Below are 18,857 nucleotides of genomic sequence, written 5' to 3' on the forward strand. Positions count from 1 at the left end.
TCAACCAGGAGAGACTGGGGGGAAGCTTTTTTTCTTGCCACAGAAAATTAAACATTGCCCTGAAGTTCCTAGCAGGATTAATTCATTTCAAACTTCGACGGCAATGAAGGACAAAGAGAACCATATAGGCCCATGCCTGACTATAAGATCATTGAACCATCACGAACAACTCCGAATAATCTTCCATTTGCCGATTCATTACACTGGGAATAAGGGGTGGGGCTTTCCATTTGATCCGCAAGTATATTGAATGGTCACCACAACAAGGGTGTATAGCTTGGGACTAGCACGGGGAGACTTGTCAACCTTGTGAACTTTTTTGGGGGTGAGATGCGGGGGGGGGGGGGGAGTTGGCAAACTAAAACATACAGGGTAAACAGAGGGGAGGAAAGAGGTAAAAAAAGAAAGAGTGAAAGACAGATGAAGGGATGGAGGAAGAAAGTAAAGAAAATGTGGAGATGGAGGCTATGGGTAGAGATAGATATGATATGAAAGTACAGAGAAAAAAAACCAAGAGCAGAAAAATGCAGATCACTGGGATACTGTCAAATACACAAGAAGAATATACAATCTAAATACTGGAATTAAATAATGCACAACATAAATACAGCTTTATGACATCAACAAATCAAAGGGGAAGGATATAATGTTTCAAGGATGCTGGAAAATAAGACACAACAGAAGATGGTTATGGTTTCTGATCTATTAGGCTTCTTCTCTCTACTGCTACCAGGATGTAAGAGACCACAGGGACTCGCACAACTCTTTAAGTTGTGATGACCTCTGACCCTTACTATGCCTAACTGTTATCTTGCCAGGAAATAAATACACCAGTGCATGAGAGGAGGTGAGAGACAGGACTGATTGATCGTGTCGATAGGGGTACATGTGATTCAAGAAGATAGATGTAAAGATTAGCATCGTTTGGACACTTCAAATGGGACCCCCTCCCCACCCCCCCCCCACACCCTCCCCCACGTTCAAATCATATCCCCTCCTGGCAACGGAAATGAACACCAGTATAAATAAACCGATACAGATATTTATACACGCTGTGCGTGTAGGCCTATATACAATAATATAAAGCTGGCCATTCTCTGATTGTTACTCCTTGATTGAATTTCCCCAACCTTGCCCACCTTGACTTAGAGGGTGGCCAAGCTCCTGATTTACAGTCATAGCTACTATCGAGCAAAATGGACGAAAGCAATTTATCTCAATCTGGTGATGCAGATGTATCATTAGCTGCTAATCCAACGTTTGTGAATGTCGCACAACCTGTCAACAAAAGTCTGGGAAAAGTGTTTGCCCCTGCCATATGTATGATCTCTTTTGTTCAGGATCATGTAAATGTGGCAATGTGTATTCGTATAGTCTGAGGTTTCTCTCCCATGCTGCTCCATATCTAATCCTTCTGGTGACATTGGACAGAACATTGGCAGATGGCTTCTTGAGAGGTGTTGAAGTAACTGGATCAGGAGTACCTGTAGAGATTACATAAAACAATAGTTACTAGATTGCAAGTATCCTGCTATAGCTTCTATGGCTGTGACTAAAAATATACAGTACCTTTTGTTTAGAACTTATCACACTTATGCAGCACTGGAAACTGATATTTCAATTTAAATGGTGTCATTGAGTTTAGAGGACATTGAAGTTACAAGTATGTTGGTGAAACCAAGACCACCTTCAAGAAGCAGTTCTAGTCACAAGTCAATACCATGAAAATGGAGACTCCAGTAGGGGAACACTTTCAGCTCCCCAATCATACCATTAAAGACATGTCCCAACAGGTAACTAACTTCGTAGACTAACCATCTCAGACACAGTACACCACAGCAGAGATAGAGAGAGTGGACGGAGTGCCCTAGCACCATTCAACTGAATGGGCTCAATATACAGGAAGGACATGACTAACTTTATCCTGCTCCATCTCTGTATTCTGCTATAGTTTATTTGCCCTCTCTCCTTACTTAATCCTCGCTTTGTACTCCACAGTTTATCTAAATACCTCTGCTTTCACTGACTCCTTTTGTTCAATACACCATTAACTTCTTTCTTTGTGTTCACCATGTCCTCTCTGTTCCAGGCTCTATTGTGTCTCTTTAATTCACTGTTACTAGTCAGTTTGCCTCTAAAGAAGATCCTGATAATATCAGGCCCACTTACTTTTATAAATTCTCATACACATGTATGCTTTTTAGTGGATGAGCAATATGCTACCATCTTTTTCTTTTCTTTTGGAATTTAATGAGAATGAAATTGTATTATTTTTCTGATCACACCAGATCAGATAAGATTAGCACTGCTCTTCCAGTCTGTAATTCATGCAAGGATAAACATATAAATTTACCTTCTCCTTTCTGAGTGTCAACTGATCTTTCTGTGGTGACAGCCGCTGAGAATGCCTCTGTTTGACTTTCAGCATCTTTCCGGAAAAGATGCATTTGAAACCTATACAATGAAACAAAAAAAATTGTCTGTAAATCATATAACTGAAATAGTAATTTTACTGTACACCCCAAGCTTAATTGTATGCGTAATGAATCTGGTAATGACCAAATCATTACAAACATACATGTTTTTATCATACCTACCCAAGAAAAAATATGAAAGAGAAAAGTAACAAACAAACACTTAGGCAGATTTCAATCATAACATATTGTTAACCCACATTGATTTAAACCCAGATAAGGATGAGATATTCTTTCATACTCTTCTTCAACATATCCATAAACCGCGGTACCTTTCAAGAATTGTAAGGATAATTTTGTGTTGCCCAACTGCTTGCCCAACAACTTGAGCTCACATGTCAATGTAAAATTTACTATGTAAACTTCCTGTCTTAGTGAACTGATTGGTTTCATATCGCTAAAAGATGTCCAGTCTTTTGATCAAAGTTTGATGTACACTCATTATTTACCTACTGTGTAAACTTCCTGTTTATGTGAGCAGTTGGTTTCATGAGTGAGAATTGAGATGCTAGCTTACTCCATGACACCATTGTGAAAAATTCCTGTTTACATGAATAGCTTGATTTCAGACTACCATTAATTTAACGCTAGATTACTCTCCACAAGAGATAGTTTCGGCCACCAAATTTAATAGATATTATAATTTTTGAACACTAAACATCAGATCATTCACAAGAAGCTGAACAAAAACAAGCATAGTACTGACTATATATAAAAAATATGATAACTTAGCACAGCATCATAAAGTATGAGCATCAGGCCTACACAAAAAAAAACTGGTACTTTCTTACCTCCAGGCATGGCTATATAAAGGTTTATAAAGGTATAGCTATATGTACTAATATGGTCCCTCAATTTGTGAGGCTAATTTACCTAATTTCTTGCATAGCAGTTGGGTTCCTTCAAAAATCCCAAACACAGAAATGTACACATGATTGCTGGAATATTGGACAGACAGTCAGTAGATAACAGTATAACACCCTGTTGCCCACATGAACCATTAAAACTTGATTGCATATATGCTGGCTGTGGCTGACCTTAGAAAAACATAAGGTCTAGTTGCATACGCAGCGGTGTGAAAACATGTGAATCAGTTAGTAGTGATTCTAAATTATTTATGTACAGTAGATGCATTATTTTTATAGGAAAAATTGCAGGTTCATGTGGTTGTACTTGTACAGCACAGTAGGCCTTCCTCACTGGTGTATATTACAAAATTAGGGAATACAGTTACTATGAACACTAAATTCAGATACTTATTACTAATACTATAGGCCTTAGTCCTATGTTATATGCCTAGTTAATTATGACTGGGCATAGGTGAGGCTTTTCTTTCAAATGCTCATTCACAAGAATTATTCCTCAAACAAGGACAGCTGATAACAATTTAGAACCTGGAGGGGTGGGGATGAACAGATCACCTAGGCCTAGTGGTTAGAAAATATATTTCCATCAATTTGTTGAGGCAAAAAAACAGTTTACTTTTTGGTGATGAGAAGGCCCAGCTTTCCATGGCATAAATATGAGGAGTGAAACTAAAGACCCCCAGTCCCTGTCAGTCTTCTTTAGGAAGGATATTTTAATTTTTAACTGTATACAGTACAAAGTGGCTATTCTTACGACTAGTTGTAAGAATAGTTTCCGACTACGCATGGGCAGTTGCTATTTTTATGATTAGGAGTACTAATTTTACGACGAGGAGTAACAATAACTTCCGGTTAGGGTTAGGATTGAGGTTTAGGGTTATGTTTAGGGTTAGGGTTACCCCTACTACATGCGCAGTTGCTTTATTTACTTTACTGCACTTGAATTTGCCTTTGTCGTAAGAATAGTTTATAAATAATTGTTACGACTAGTAGTCGTAAGAATAGCCACGGCCTATACAGTATCCTCATGACAAGCATTCACAAACAGTGATGATGATGACTCAGTAATACAACTTACTGCTATTTTGTGCTAGGATAAGTATGATAAGGTTAGCATACGCTAGGTCCATTGGAAAAATAATGAATGATAGGCCTAGTTACAAAGCCTAGGCTCATCAAATCATGTTTGTTACAAAAGACACTGCAAAGTTCGAACACCTAAGCCTTAAAATACCCCCAAAACTATCTTCATTTTATTGACAGATATGTACGTACATACTTGCGCACGGGTCATTTTGGAGAGGAAATAACTGTAGCTTCCTAGTTTTTAGTGATATTGGCTTTCGCTTGTAGGTTATCATGGTGAAATTGTGTATTTCTTAGGGGTGTCCGAACTTTGCAGTTTTCTGTACTTCGCAATACTGACAGTTACCTAGGACAATACCCTGTAGTACTACTATGTACTAGTATTACCCTATACAGTTTTAGCCTAGCTTAGCAAATCATTACCTTTTTGTGTGATCCTGAAGCAAATGTTCTGCGAAATCTGCGTTGCTAACAGAAGTCAAATCGTGGACATGTTTGTAGAGCTCCTTCTCCATTTGCCAGTTTACGTAGGAACGTAGAAGATAGATCTTCGTGGCATCTCTTCGTCGCTGTTGTTCCTTTGCACTGCTGTTTTTGTCAGGTCCATGCAACAATGGCTTTCCTCCACTGGAACCTACGCTCGTTCCAGGATAAGGTCGTTTTCTTTCGCCCGATTCTCCCTGCCCTGATCCCTTTTCCATGATTGTCACTATACTCTAGTCTAATCGAATGTATTTGTACGAAAATCGTACAGTATTCTTTACTCAAAAGGCACACAAACAACAAACTATCGCGTACGAAAATCCTTTGCGGTAAACAGTACAATAATCTGAAATGCTGTGTTATAACATTATGTGTGCATGGGTACGGGCTTGTTACGCATACGCTTGCCTGTGCTATTCACTGATCTAAATTTTCCACCGAGGTCACGTGAGTTTTCGGGGTCCCATTAAACCTCGCTGAAACCTCGAAAATGCCAGCGCCCTCTAAAAAAAGTCTACGAGCGATATCGCCTTTAAATTTCTATCTAAATGGTATCTACTGAAAATAAATGATGTGTACAAATTTACAATGGTTAATCTATACTATTACTACTGGATGGGATATATTAAATGTTCTTTGGAAAGTTGTATTCATTGTGGTGAGAGGAGGCAGAGGGTAACAAACCGAAGATAGAATAAACTTATATGAACAGTAAACGGGTGAATATATATTGTAATTTTGTAATTTGTATAATTGTAATAATTGTAGTATTGTAATTTCCTTTGCTGAAAGCAAGGGCCCTAGAATTACAATTAAAGTTGGTAGCTTGATTTTTGTTTTCTTCAAGAAACCCAGAATAATTATCCAAGAACCATTTAAGTTTTATGTTTAAAAGAGGTGTTTGAGATACTGTTTACTGTACATGTGATCACATAATTCAGAAATCAGTGTATTGCATGTGATACAGTTGCCTACATGATACATGTACCTCATTAGTATGCTGCAATCATATCTAATATTAGTGATAACTTGCAACTCTTAAGTATGCTTTGTCAACCGGATCCTGATGGGGAAAAATGTGAACAATGGATAGAACTTGTTTCCAGTTCATAAAATTAGTGCCTGCGGTCCTTTACCAAAACGTCCTGCCTGCAGCGATCAGTTACTGTAGGCCATCAGATGAAACTCAAAAAGAGGTTGCAATTCAATCAGTTTCGTTCCAGAAACACTGGGACTAGATTTTTAATGCATCTTTGGGTAGTTCAATGCATCACAAACAATCAAAAGTTTAGGGATGCACCGGATATCCGGTCCAGCCGGACTATCCGGCCGGATAGTGAGAAATTATCCGGTTCCGGTTCCGGCCGGATATTTTTCAAAATCCGGCCGGATCTTTTTCAAAATCTGGCCTGAATTATTCCAAAGGTGTTGGTATTAACTTAAATCAATGTAAACTATTTTCAAAAATTAATGAAAACATTCAGAGTAAGGAAAAATTAGGTTTAACATGTTTAATTTAATTTTCTCAATGGTCTGACCCACTGTTTCTAAAGATCAACCAAAATAATACAACTACTGTAATAATATGAAGCTATATACAACAAATACAGTTTGCAGTGAAATCATTTCTTGCAGCCTTCATCAGTTTAATATTGTGCAGTTAAAATAGACCATTCATATACTTATCAGTCAAAGTACTGTTCCATTGAATCTTTACTTTCCCATTATTGTTGGCATTCATGTTTTCTCTGAATTTTTATGTGTGAAACAATCTCTTATATGGTCAGAGAGAAACACTTGCATGAAATGAAATGTCCAAAATCCAAACATGTGCATTAGGACCTTAAGAAGCCAAAACAATGGATCTTTTTGTGGACCACTACAGTCCATTTCCTGTTTATAAAGCTGTCAATTGTTACTCATTGTTTGTGGTCATGGCAATATGCAAATTGTAATCTTGGCACTTTTATAAATAGATGAAGCAATGGACTATAAGAGTTTCCACCAAATGGGGTGCCAGTCACAGAAAAAAACAGTATCTAATTTTCTGACAGAAAGATATATCTCTTGTCACCATGAAAGTTCCTTAAAGTTCATGAAAAACCTAAATCATTTAGTGTTCTAATGAACATTCAATTCCATTTTAACGGATAGATAAAAGATAGATAAGAAGTTTCTTCCACTTCTGGAAAGATGCAATGCTTTTTTTGTTACAGATAATATTGCAGTGTAAAAATTTGTTACCAAATAATAATACTAGACAATTTTAAGTCCTGATAGTAGTGTTACTACAACAATTAAATAGTCTTTTTATTCAGTTTAAAGTATGAGATTTGTGAAATGTAGCTTCCTGTTTTAAAACAAACTTCATAGGTAGTATGCAGTATTTTTCCAGCAAACAAATTTACATACTGTATCAAGCTTGTCAACAATTATATTGTAGCTATTTTATTAAAGAATGTAGATTACACCACTTCAAGTCATATTTAATCTCATAAATGGGGTCTTAATTTCACCTTCTTTATAATATGTGTATACCTCACCTAAGATTTGCTCCTTGTTTCATACTTCTTCTTCTTATTAATGATTTTCTTTTGTGTAATGAAAAAATCCGGTTCCGGCCGGATTTTATCCAGCCGGATTTCATGTACTATCCGGCAAAATCCGGTTCCGGCCGGATCCAAAAATTTGGATCCGGTGCATCCCTACAAAAGTTCTCCCAAAATTTTCCTGCAGTATTTTCGTAACGCACCCTTGAAATTGGGTATGATATGTAGACATTACGTGCTATGATGCTATGTATTTGGAACACCCTACCGTTAGATTTGGTGTGGTGCATACGAACCACTTTTTTCTTGTATAACGTTTAATTACGACTGTGCCCCCCCCCCATCCTCTCCATAATTGTTACTCCCCATCCCAACTGTTTTACACATGTGACCCCCTCCCCCTCTACTTTACATGTTGCTAAATCCCTGGTTACAGTGAGATGTGCCAATGCCCTACAACTGCTGTGAGCTATTTCTTTTGTACAGATCAATATAAGTTGGCACACTGAGACGTCATGGCATATCGTAGATGTGAAATAAAGTTATAGCCGGTATATATCTGTTACCTTAGTACTCCTCTTACAGTCTTCTGCAAAACTAAGTATTCCTCCCTTCCCCCCCCCCCCACCTCCCTCTCAGAAAAAAAGAGCGACTTGAAGAAAATGTGGATATTTATCATTAGGTGTCTGGTAGGTATAAGGGTAATCTAGGTAGAATTGTTACTCCCCATCCCAACTGTTTTACACATGTGACCCCCTCCCCCTCTACTTTACATGTTGCTAAATCCCTGGTTACAGTGAGATGTGCCAATGCCCCACAACTGCTGTGAGCTATATCTTTTGTATAAATCAATATAAGTTGGCACACTGAGACGTCATGGCATATCATAGATGTGAAATAAAGTTAAAGCCGGTATATATCCGTTACCTTAGTACTCCTTCTACAGTCTTCTGCAAAACTAAGTATTCCTCCCCTCCTCCCCCCCCCCCCACCTCCCTCTCAGAAAAAAAGAGAGCGACTTGAAGAAAATGTGGATATTTATCATTAGGTGTCTCGTAGGTATAAAGGTAATCTAGGTAGAACTACTCCAATGAATAAGATCATGTTTTCTGGTTCCTTTAAACTCTGGGGAACAAAATAATGACAACATGACTTAGAAAAGTGAACCCTCTTCACAAACTTCAAACTTGAATAAAATTTCAGACCAAGATATCAAGATTTAACACCATCACAGCTTATCTTCCAAATCATCTTCCCCTGAATCAACAATCTCAACATCTTCTTGGAAGTTGCTGCAATTTCAACATTTACATAGGTCTGTACACGGCAGCTGTGCATTCATACAGGAACATCTTCCTTTAAGATATTTGCCGAGTCTACAGCTACAGCCTGACACACTGAAGCAAAACATTTGGGACAGGTGGCTTCATCATCCAAGTGACTTTAAGGTCATCATTTTCAAGTTTCCGTTCATGTCCCTCTGGTGAGAGTGCATCAATCCTTTGCTGTGATACCCTACGGAGAATAGCAGCCTGGTAGGTGCAGCGCTTAACATGCTGGATCAGAGCTTCTTTTGTTGGTGGTTAACTCTGCTCTGAGGATGGAGATGAACAGAACACCTTGTACCATGAAATTGGAGACTTTTTAGTCTCACATTTTATGATATAAATACAATTCAGCTAGAAATATGTTGCAAATTACTTTAAAAATTCCAACAGTGAGTAGGCTTAATAAAATAGAAAGATTAACCTAATGTTGCATCTCAAATAGTTTAGAGAATTTTTCTTATTTTTCTTGGTGAGGACCCCCATATTCCAAAAGTCCTAGATCCACCCCTGAACTCTCAATAAAGCACACATTGAGGAAAGTACTTTACCTTTCGTGATCTGTTTCAGTCTTCCTTGTTAAGAATCGTATGTAGTTCCTAGAACATAGAGAGTGGTACCTCACTTCGGTGCAACAGTCTTTCCTTCTAATATGCATCAAAATGGGATCATCTTATTTCCGCTCGGCTGCTGGTCGAAGCAATCCTTTAATAAAATGAAATAAGAAAGCAAATTGTGTTGCATTTACTGCTGATAAAATGTAAGTTTGAACTTGTAAGAACTAAGACAATTTCCTTTAAATATACCACATGGTTTGCTCATCTTTTTCTCAGCTTGTATGGATGAACAAAAACACATTAAATTTGTTGCAAACCAGAGTCATGCAAAGAAGAATTAAAACAGGTTTTTTTTGTTGGCAGTACATTATCTCTTAATATTATGGTTTAAATGATACAATGGTAGATTATATCTGTTACAAATGATAAAGGAATCAGATGGTTGTTCATTTTGGTATAGCTAGGCAGGCTGACCATAGACCTTGCAAACCTTATTCCACTTTTGTTACACTTAGTTTTCTAACTACTTTAATATCTCTATCATTCAAATAATGGGCCACAGTATGAAAACTGAAGCCAGTATTTAAAGGCATTGAAGACTCGCCCCAAACCGCGTGCCGCCATTTGAAAAAGTTAACTTTCTGTTGCTTGCAAGTGACGTTTTGTTCGTGTCGCTATAAAATGCAGGCAGTAATGAAACGTGATACTTTAATTGTTATCTTTAGCTGGACCTGAGATGTCCATCGCTGTATATTTGTGTACTGTGCTGTGGTTATTGACCACAGCTGTATGTACTGACTGCACACTAGTGTCTAATTACTGACAGTAGCAAGCTGTGTGTTTTTTTTTCTGGGATCGATGGTGGTGTTTAACACTTCTGATACACCTCATTCGAAACTAGGTCAAATTACCGGCATTAGACGTTTCTTTTTGCGCGAGTCTTCACACCCTTTAACACCTAGGTTAGTGCCCCAGAAGGAGAATTTGAATCAAAGTTTCCATGCCTACCACCAAATAATAAAACAAATCAGATGACCATGCCACTAATTGAATTATGTTCAGGTCCAAAACAGTGCCCTTTGAGTTGACTTGGATTTTATCCTTCAAGAGCTCCTGACGTTACATTATTCAACTTCTCTTAACACTTCAACTATGCCACAGAAGTACAAGTAGAGTCGTGTAGTATGCTTAGGCTTACCTCCATCGAAAGTATCTGCCTGCTGCAGCTTGTCCTGCACCCGTTTACAACGCAGAGTAGGATAATGTATCAGTTTCTTTTCCCACATTTAATACATTGTACAGGCAATACACCAGAGCTTCTGCTTACTTGCCTCGATCATTTCCGTAGCTGCTTCGTTTCAAATCATGTGGGGTCTCCAATGGTACTGTCCGTTTCCTTGCAGCGATGATGCGCTTGCTACTGTATCAATGGACCGGACCGCATGTAAAACGTATCGTGGAACCCCATCATATTATGCTGTTGAACACACGCTTGATGGTGGTGTAGGCCTTTATTGAGTAACCCCATGTATTGGATTCGTTCGGCGATTTCACTCCCTGCCGCTGAGATTAAGTCACTCTTTAGCGCAGGAAGTAACTTAAGTCCATCGGATATTCGTCAGTGCTTTGACTGCTTCAATCTTACAGAATCAATGTGCATTAAGCACTGTAGATTTTCGTGTGTCGGAGACTGACTAAGGGGAGCCGCCATGTTTGTTGTTTTCTACATGTCAAAGTGCACTCAGAACTCATTGGACAATTCATATCACATGATACAGATAACTCACTGGCGCACGAATTTTGAATGTAACACGGCAGGTTAAAATATAGTTGGTATCTTTCGAGCGGCATTGCAATTGACAGTGGCGGCGGAACCGGGGGGCTTGGGGGGCTCAGCCCCCCCCCCAATGAAAAAAGTTGAGGGGGAAAATGCATGATAAGCCCCCCCAATATTTACCAAGGCTCCGAAACGTGCATCTGCCCATTTTTCAATGCATACTTGTCGATCTGTCCGATGCACACGTATACTATATAGGTGTAATAATTTAAGTAATTGCTGGGGTACCCTCGGCCCGTCCCCTGGCTATAGACTACATTGTCACCCCAACCGCGTCTTCACGCCCGTGAAAAGTGGAAACAGTGAGTGTGAGTACGGTAAGCGTAACACAACTTCGTCTTAGGCCAATGACTTGCCTCATTTCAGCCAGATCTCCAACATCCCCTTACGTAGTGGCGGAGCGTCCATATATAGGGTCAGGGGCGGATGCCCCCCCCCCCGGACGGACTCAAATGGACTGCTGGCGCCCTTTTCAGCTTTTCACTACTTTTCACTTATTCGCGATTATTGACTATTTTATTGCGCTCTCATATGCCTATTGACATTTGTCATATTCTGTTGGTGTAATTTTCCGACAAAATGGCGACACAACCTATTTATTCTCCGTTTATCTGCAAATTAACAAGGCCCGAAAAGGGTCATTTCCTGCAATCTAGGGAGTATCTTTACTCAAAAATTTTCTGTACGCTCCGCGCCAACCTGTGGTGGCGCTCCGCTTAGATAGTGTCGAGAGCGCCCCTACAGACCATTCCTGCCCCCCTGACCAATACCCCTAGCTCCGCCACAGCCCTTACTACACTCAAAAACGTCTTTGCGAGTACACTGCGAGTAAGAGCTACTCTCTTAAAACACCATCGAATATACAAATTACAATGTTTTTACAGACTTTTTTACGTGCAATCTGAGAAATTGCAGGCTTGAGACCCATATTTTAGGGCCAGGTATTCGCAGCATAAAACACTCGGGAAGTGCCGTTTCCGGCCATCTGGGGCTTTGAAAAAACCCAAAATTTTATTGTACGCTCCGCGCCAACCGATGGTGGCGCTCCGCTTAGATAGTCTCCACACATTAGCCCCCCCCCCCCCCAATAATTTTTCCGTTCCGTCGCGCCTGATTGCAAAACACTGCAGAAAAAGCACATGGAGAACTTTGGGTTCAATAATTCTTCGCTAATTTATGTATTCATTGCTGTAGAGAAATTTTAGTTCCGCAGTTGCTGGAAGGAAACGAGCGAATTTCGACCTTCAGCTGATGGCCTACTGGAGAGCTCCCAACTGACCTGCATTTCGCGGGTTGGACCCGCATTCTAACAGCCAAACCCGCTGACACGCGCAAGCGTCCGAAAAACCCGCATTGTAATTGTCAAGTATACATAAAAAATTGCATCAAATTTTGTCCAAGCAACCATCATTTCTTTAGCATTCATCCCACGCGATTATCTGTTTCCTACTCCGCGCGTTACCTCATCGTTTTTACCCTCAAAACAACTCGCGGTTGGAGTCTATCAACACCTGTATATAGGCCTACACTGAAAAAATAAACTAGTCAATATTGCCACGGACTAACGTTAAATTAGTTTGTAACGTTAGTCAATGCACACGAACTAGCAAAAATCTTCGTTTCATCGCTGCTTCTTAGTCAGTTTACACTGACTAAGGAAAATATAATCGCAGCTTAGTCGGTGGCGACGGACTAAGGTATTTTAACCCATGGACTAAGAACGACACGGACACCCGATTTACGCCATAATCGTAGCTTAGTCGGTGTCGACGGACTAATGTATTTTGACCCAATTCGATTCACTTTAATTTGGAAACCGAGAGGCAACGGCAGCTTGCTGGACTTGGCATAGTTTCATACGATCACTCTAAGCAACTTTCAACCGTAAATCACCCAAGAAGGTCTTTAGAAGAATGGAGGTATTAACTGCATCATCGGCCTACCTGTTATTCCTTTAACTTGAAGGTAAAATTAAAGTTAATTGTTAGGCCACTGGCACTAGTACTGTATTATGGTTAGTGTAACGCTACCGTTGTCACGTTGGCGTTTCGCAATACACAAGTGCAATGACAGTGAGTAGCCTATAGGCTTCTACTGGGTACTGCAGTGCATTCTCAACACTAAAGTGTGCATTCTAAACACCAATTAACAATGTGTTATGTGTGTATTGGGCTAGATTGAACAGAGGCACATAATCTTCTAATTTATTCCCAAACAAATGCTGGAACTATAAGGCTCAATAGTTTATTTGAAGTCTACACTCATTTGGTAAAGATTTCCTGTAATTTCCCATGTGAATCTAAATGGGTAGGCTTTGTGATATTGAATAAGCAAGGCTAGACCTTCAAACGTACAGTCACAGTAGGCTGAACAAATTATGTTGGATAGTCAACGGTATTATATGTTGCGAGCAGTCAGGATGCACGCTTCAGTTGTATTTAACCTTTTCATTTATCATTTTTTAGTATTTAATTTCCGGTCACACCCAGGAAACAATTGCGACATTCCTTCACGGTCGACTTGCTTACTGTAAGAAGTATTAACCGTTTTTTTCTCAGGAAAGCTTGATAGTCTGAAGTTATTATAACATGTGCTTTTAGTATACTGCCAAAAGAGTAAGTTGTTGTATTTGTATGGATATTTTATGTAGAAGTAACGGAAAATTTAGTATGTTTAGTTTGGTCTAATTGCACGTTTTTTTTTTCTGTCCAATGTAGTGCAGGGTTCACTTGCGCGAATTCAAATTATTCTGTTTATGTGTATATGCATCGAATCTTAGATTATGATGTTTTTTTGACATTTATTTGTAATTCAAGCATATCTGTTTAGTAGCAAAGTTTAAAGGTTAAGATTAATTAGATTTCTCTTTTTGATCCTAGATTGAATGAAACTCATTGACGTAAATAATAGATCAGATGATACAGTTTAACGCAGTTGCTAAAACTCTGGGTATTCTCTAGTCTTCGCCGGTCCATTATATACTTTAGTACTACTAGTAAGACTAAATCAAAACGACCGAAAGACAAACTTAGTGTAACAAAGTACTGATTCTCCTCTAGCCTAGGTCTAAACAGGCTTGTTATGTGAGCAAGCAAAATAACAACTAAAAATGATTAGGCCTATAAATAAGTTGGCTCAGTGCATTTCTGTTTCTAAAATTTTATATTTTTAAAGATCATAAAAACAAACAAAGATTTAGCCCATGTTTTATTATCTCTGTATTCTGGGCATTTGATTCTGGTTGCAATGGTGATGACACTCTCGTTCAAATTTTCAGCTTTATACAGTCTGCTTCAAACTTTGGGATTGCTTTTGAGACTATAGTGGAAGCAAATCTCACATAACTTTGTGGTGACAACTTTATTTAATTTTTTTTTCAAATGATGAATACTTTGCTGTTTCTTTTTTCCAGCAGGAATTGAAAAGCCAAATATCTAAGTCAAGGGTGAGATTTCCTGTGATGTACGACACCAGTGTGGAGGCAACAACAGAAGAGGAGAACTGTGTTATATATGGCTTAAAGACATGTTTTAAGATGATATATTGGTACCCTTCGCAGAACAAAAGAGTTTATCCAAGAGTCCAAAAAGCAAAGGAACAAGTACCATAGAGAAAAAAGATGGAAGAGTGAGTTTAACTATTGTACCCAACTGTTTAATGATATTTAAGATACTTTTCATAACCTGTTTTAAAAAAAAACAGTCTAGTATATCATTTACGTGCAAGCTTCATAAGTTTGGTCAAATTTTCACTGATCTGTAGAGCGGGAGTCCAGAGGGTTTGGTTAGCTGGGAAGGTAACCAAGTGCCTGGTACATCACAATGTTCACAATGCATTCCTGTATATGAAACCTGACGACTGGCAAACCGACTGTGGTGGGTGTGGCTGGGAGAGCAATTTTAAAGTCACCAAATAGCTAACCTAGATCAGCTTTCTTGGTAACCACATCAAAGTAAGAACAATGTGTCAGGTATAGCCCCAAGAACAACAAATGGCCATCGCCAGTAATTATTGGTGGTAGGATACCCTTGCCAGTGATCTATAATTGACCCCTCATGGCTGACCTAGGTCAGCTCATGAGGTAACCACTTGAAACCTACTGGAAAATGTTGCTTAGGACTTCAGATACAAGGGATGGGCATTGCCAGTAATTTTTATTGGTGGGGTACCCCTGCCAGTAGACCCCCAATATGCCCATCCCCTCATTGACCTAGGTGCGCTCATGATTTGACCAGTTGAAACCTACAGGAAAATGATAGGTATCACTTCATATGTAAGGATGGGCATTTCCAGTATTTTATATTGGTGGGCCACCACTGCCAGAGTCCGCCCATCCCTTACATATAGAATCCTGTCAATAATTTTCCAGTAGTTTTCAACTGGTTAAATCATGAGCTGACCTAGATCAATGAGGGGGGGGGGGGGGGCATTTCGGGGGTCTACTGGCAGGGGTACCCCACTAATATAAATTACTGGAAATGCCCATCCCTTACATATAGAGTCCTGCCAATCATTTTACAGTAGTTTTCAACTGGTTACCTCATGAGCTAATCTAGGTCAATGGGGGATGGGCATTTTGGGGGTCTACTGGCAGGGTTACCCCACCAATGTAAATGACTGGAAATGCCCATCCCTTACATATGAAGTGATAACTATCATTTTCCAGTAATTTTTCAACTGGTTATCTCATGAGCTGACCTAGGTCAATGAAGGAATGGGCATTTTGGGGGTCTACTGGCAGGGGTACCCCCCCTCAATATAAATTACTGGAATGCCCATCCCTTACATATGAAGTGATACCATTTTCCAGTAGTTTTCAACTGGTTACATCATGAGCTCATCTAGGTCAATGGGGGATGGGCATTTTGGGGGTCTACTGGCAGGGGTACCCCACCAATAAAAATTACTGGCAATGCCCATCAGTTGTATCTGAAGTCCTAACCAACATTTTCCAGTAGGTTTCAAGTGGTTACCTCATGAGCTGACCTAGGTCAGCCTTGAGGGGTCAATTATAGATCACTGGCAGGGGTACCCCACCACCAATAATTACTGGCAATGGCCATTTGTTGCTCTTGGGGCCATACCTGACACATTGTACTTACTTTGATGTGTTACCATGAAAACTGATCTAGGTTAGCTATCAGGTGACTTTAAAATTGCTCTCCCAGCCACACCCACCACAGTCGGTTTGCCAGTCGTCAGGTTTCATATACAGGAATGCACTGTGAACATTGTGATGTACAAGGCAATTGGTTACCTTCCCAGCTAACCAAACCCTCTGGGATCCCGGTCTATTGGGATCATTATTAACATGATTAACATAATTATTAAGCTTTGAGAAATAACTTGGTGTTATGCTGTGCAAAGCTAATAATAATTTGGTAAAGCTGCTATTCCTGGCTTATAATTTGAGGGACCTAGATTTAAATGTATACCTCCCAATATGTTATAAAATTTTAATGTAAATGTATGTTTATGATAATGTGAGTTATCATGTGCTATATCTGTATCTGTGCTTACACGTATATCATATTTTCTGTTCACAGGTCAATAATGGTGCAGATTTTGGCTTCCTGAAGACAAATGGGAGGCCATTTGTAGTTAAGAGAAACACTCTTTGTTCGTGAAGACTTAACTGGTGTCGATTTGGGGTACCACATTAAAACGAAAGTCGTGAGGAACTCTTGCCCAAGATTCAACTTTGCATTATTGTGCAGTGCTATACTTTTGCGATTCATGTTTGATCCATTAACTTGTCTTAACTTTGTTGAAAAAAAAACAGATTTTCAGATTTTATTTACAGTGATTTCTTCTCTATCTGTCGAAAGTCAGCCTTTGTAGACATCAGAAGTTTTATCAGAAATAAATACTGCCAACGTACACATTATTTGTGTTTCTTCTGCTCTCTTTTCTTTCAGTGATGCTAGTCAGTAAAACTAGTCGGGTTTAATTCTTTCAGTGATTCTAGTCAGTGCAACTAGTCAGTCGATACCGACTCAGAAAGGTTAGTCGGGAGAGGCACCATCCTGACTAATGTAAAACCTGCTATAAACTAGTCGGTGGCTCATATAAATTAGTCGATAAAGACCGACTAATGTCACCAACTAATGTAACTGACTAATATACATTTACCGACTACCAAATTGTTGATCCACTAAGCTGACGGACTAAGATGACCGACTAAGAAATCCAACTGACTAAGGAATGAATTAGTCGGTATAGCAACTGACTAAGGCTATGTTAGTCGGGAGAGGCACCAGATGGACTAACGTTATGTTAGTCGGTGAACCAATTTAAGTTTTCAGTGTACTGCATACTGGGATAATTTCGACGAAGTTATTATATCATCCTACAGTGTATAAATGCATAATTTATGGCAAAAGAACTTGAGAATTAAATGTTTTTATATGATAACAACAACCAAGTCTGGGTTGGGAGTGAATTATGAATGATGTTTCTCATTTGTCATGTAATGTTGTTTCATTTTTTGACATTTGGGTTTGACTCTGAACCGATTCTATTGCATGTAGATTCTGATTGACCTGAAAAAGAGATACAATAATAGAGTATAAAACCTCCTTTACAGCATCATTTGAACCTCAAATTAGCCTATATTTCTTTTCATTGGGGCGAGCAGCGAACATTTTCATGCCACGGGAAAGAATGAATTATCACCTACTATTCAATTTATTGATGTTACACACAAAAAAATGCATATTTCTCAGAAAAGTTTGGGTGACAAAAGCCTTTCTAAGTGCCACCATTTTATATTTAGGCATCACAAGGATTCCAAAAAATTCAAAAGGGGAGGGGACACCCCCTCTCCTTATACCCCTCCCCCAGGACGGCAATTCGTGGCATGGACCAGCATTTGCCTTCTCAAGAGTTGGGAGGTATGCCTACTGTGACTTGACTGTGAAGTTGCTACAATTTCACTGTGGCTTCACTTTGCACATGCAAATAAGGTCTGCCCTACCGCAGCTTCACAACGGAGAGCCCTGATTGATTACATACTGTGTGAAGCGTATTCTAGTTTGTGTTAACATATTGTTTAGTTGTTGTTATTGCTCTGTGGTTTGCTATGTGGTGAGGCGGGCTATGAATCACGCGCTATTAGAAGCGTGTTCAGATGTTTTGTTTTGAAAGATTCGGTTTGTGGGGCTGGAAGACAGCCAAACTGATTCAAATCGGTTGAGTGCTCATTTGCATGTGCTCATCTGCATACTGGGTTGGCACTCAACCAATCAAGAGTTGGGTGAGGGGTTAGCTATAAGTTTGGACCAATCAGGTTCAAGGGCAGAGGGTGTGCCCTGTGCATCGCGTCGTAATTTGTTATTTTCGAATCGGGGGTTTAAGCGTCTCCTACGTATCAGGGAGTTTAAGTTTATCTTCAAAGCCTACAGACAAGGGCGTAGGGGGGCTGGGGGCGCCAGCCCCCCCCCCAGTGAAAAATGTGGAGGGGCGGAAGTATCATTCCGCCCCCCCCCCCCCACTTCGCAAGTCAGAAAATCCCTTTTTCATTTCCAAATGAGATAAAAAATCTCATTTGGAGCACCAAATTGCATCTAAGGCCAGGTGAAAATACAAAATTAAGTTTACAAAATGGAGTGGGTGTTGAAGTGTGCTATATTGCACCAAATTGCATCTGAGGCCACCTGGAAATGCAAAAAATTCCAAAGG

General features: G+C 39.5%; 3 long non-coding RNA genes across 3 annotated transcripts; 1 reads left to right on the forward strand and 2 right to left on the reverse strand.

Moving 5' to 3' along the window:
• Nucleotides 1–688: 688 nt before the first annotated feature.
• Nucleotides 689–5,451, reverse strand: LOC139975772 (uncharacterized). The gene is made up of 2 exons (XR_011795877.1): nt 4,616–5,451; nt 689–2,454 (listed from the first exon to the last, which is right to left on the reverse strand). It is a non-coding gene; the product is annotated as an uncharacterized lncRNA (long non-coding RNA).
• A 3,477-nt stretch (nt 5,452–8,928) lies between these two features.
• Nucleotides 8,929–11,184, reverse strand: LOC139975770 (uncharacterized). Its single transcript, XR_011795875.1, has 3 exons — nt 10,539–11,184; nt 9,335–9,488; nt 8,929–9,052 (listed from the first exon to the last, which is right to left on the reverse strand). It is a non-coding gene; the product is annotated as an uncharacterized lncRNA (long non-coding RNA).
• Nucleotides 11,185–12,704: 1,520 nt separating this feature from the next.
• LOC139975771 (uncharacterized) lies at nt 12,705–17,487 on the forward strand. The gene is made up of 3 exons (XR_011795876.1): nt 12,705–13,792; nt 14,590–14,804; nt 16,724–17,487. It is a non-coding gene; the product is annotated as an uncharacterized lncRNA (long non-coding RNA).
• Nucleotides 17,488–18,857: the final 1,370 nt, after the last annotated feature.

This window comes from Apostichopus japonicus, chromosome 11 (assembly GCF_037975245.1).
Source record: "Apostichopus japonicus isolate 1M-3 chromosome 11, ASM3797524v1, whole genome shotgun sequence".
NCBI lineage: Eukaryota > Metazoa > Echinodermata > Holothuroidea > Aspidochirotida > Stichopodidae > Apostichopus > Apostichopus japonicus.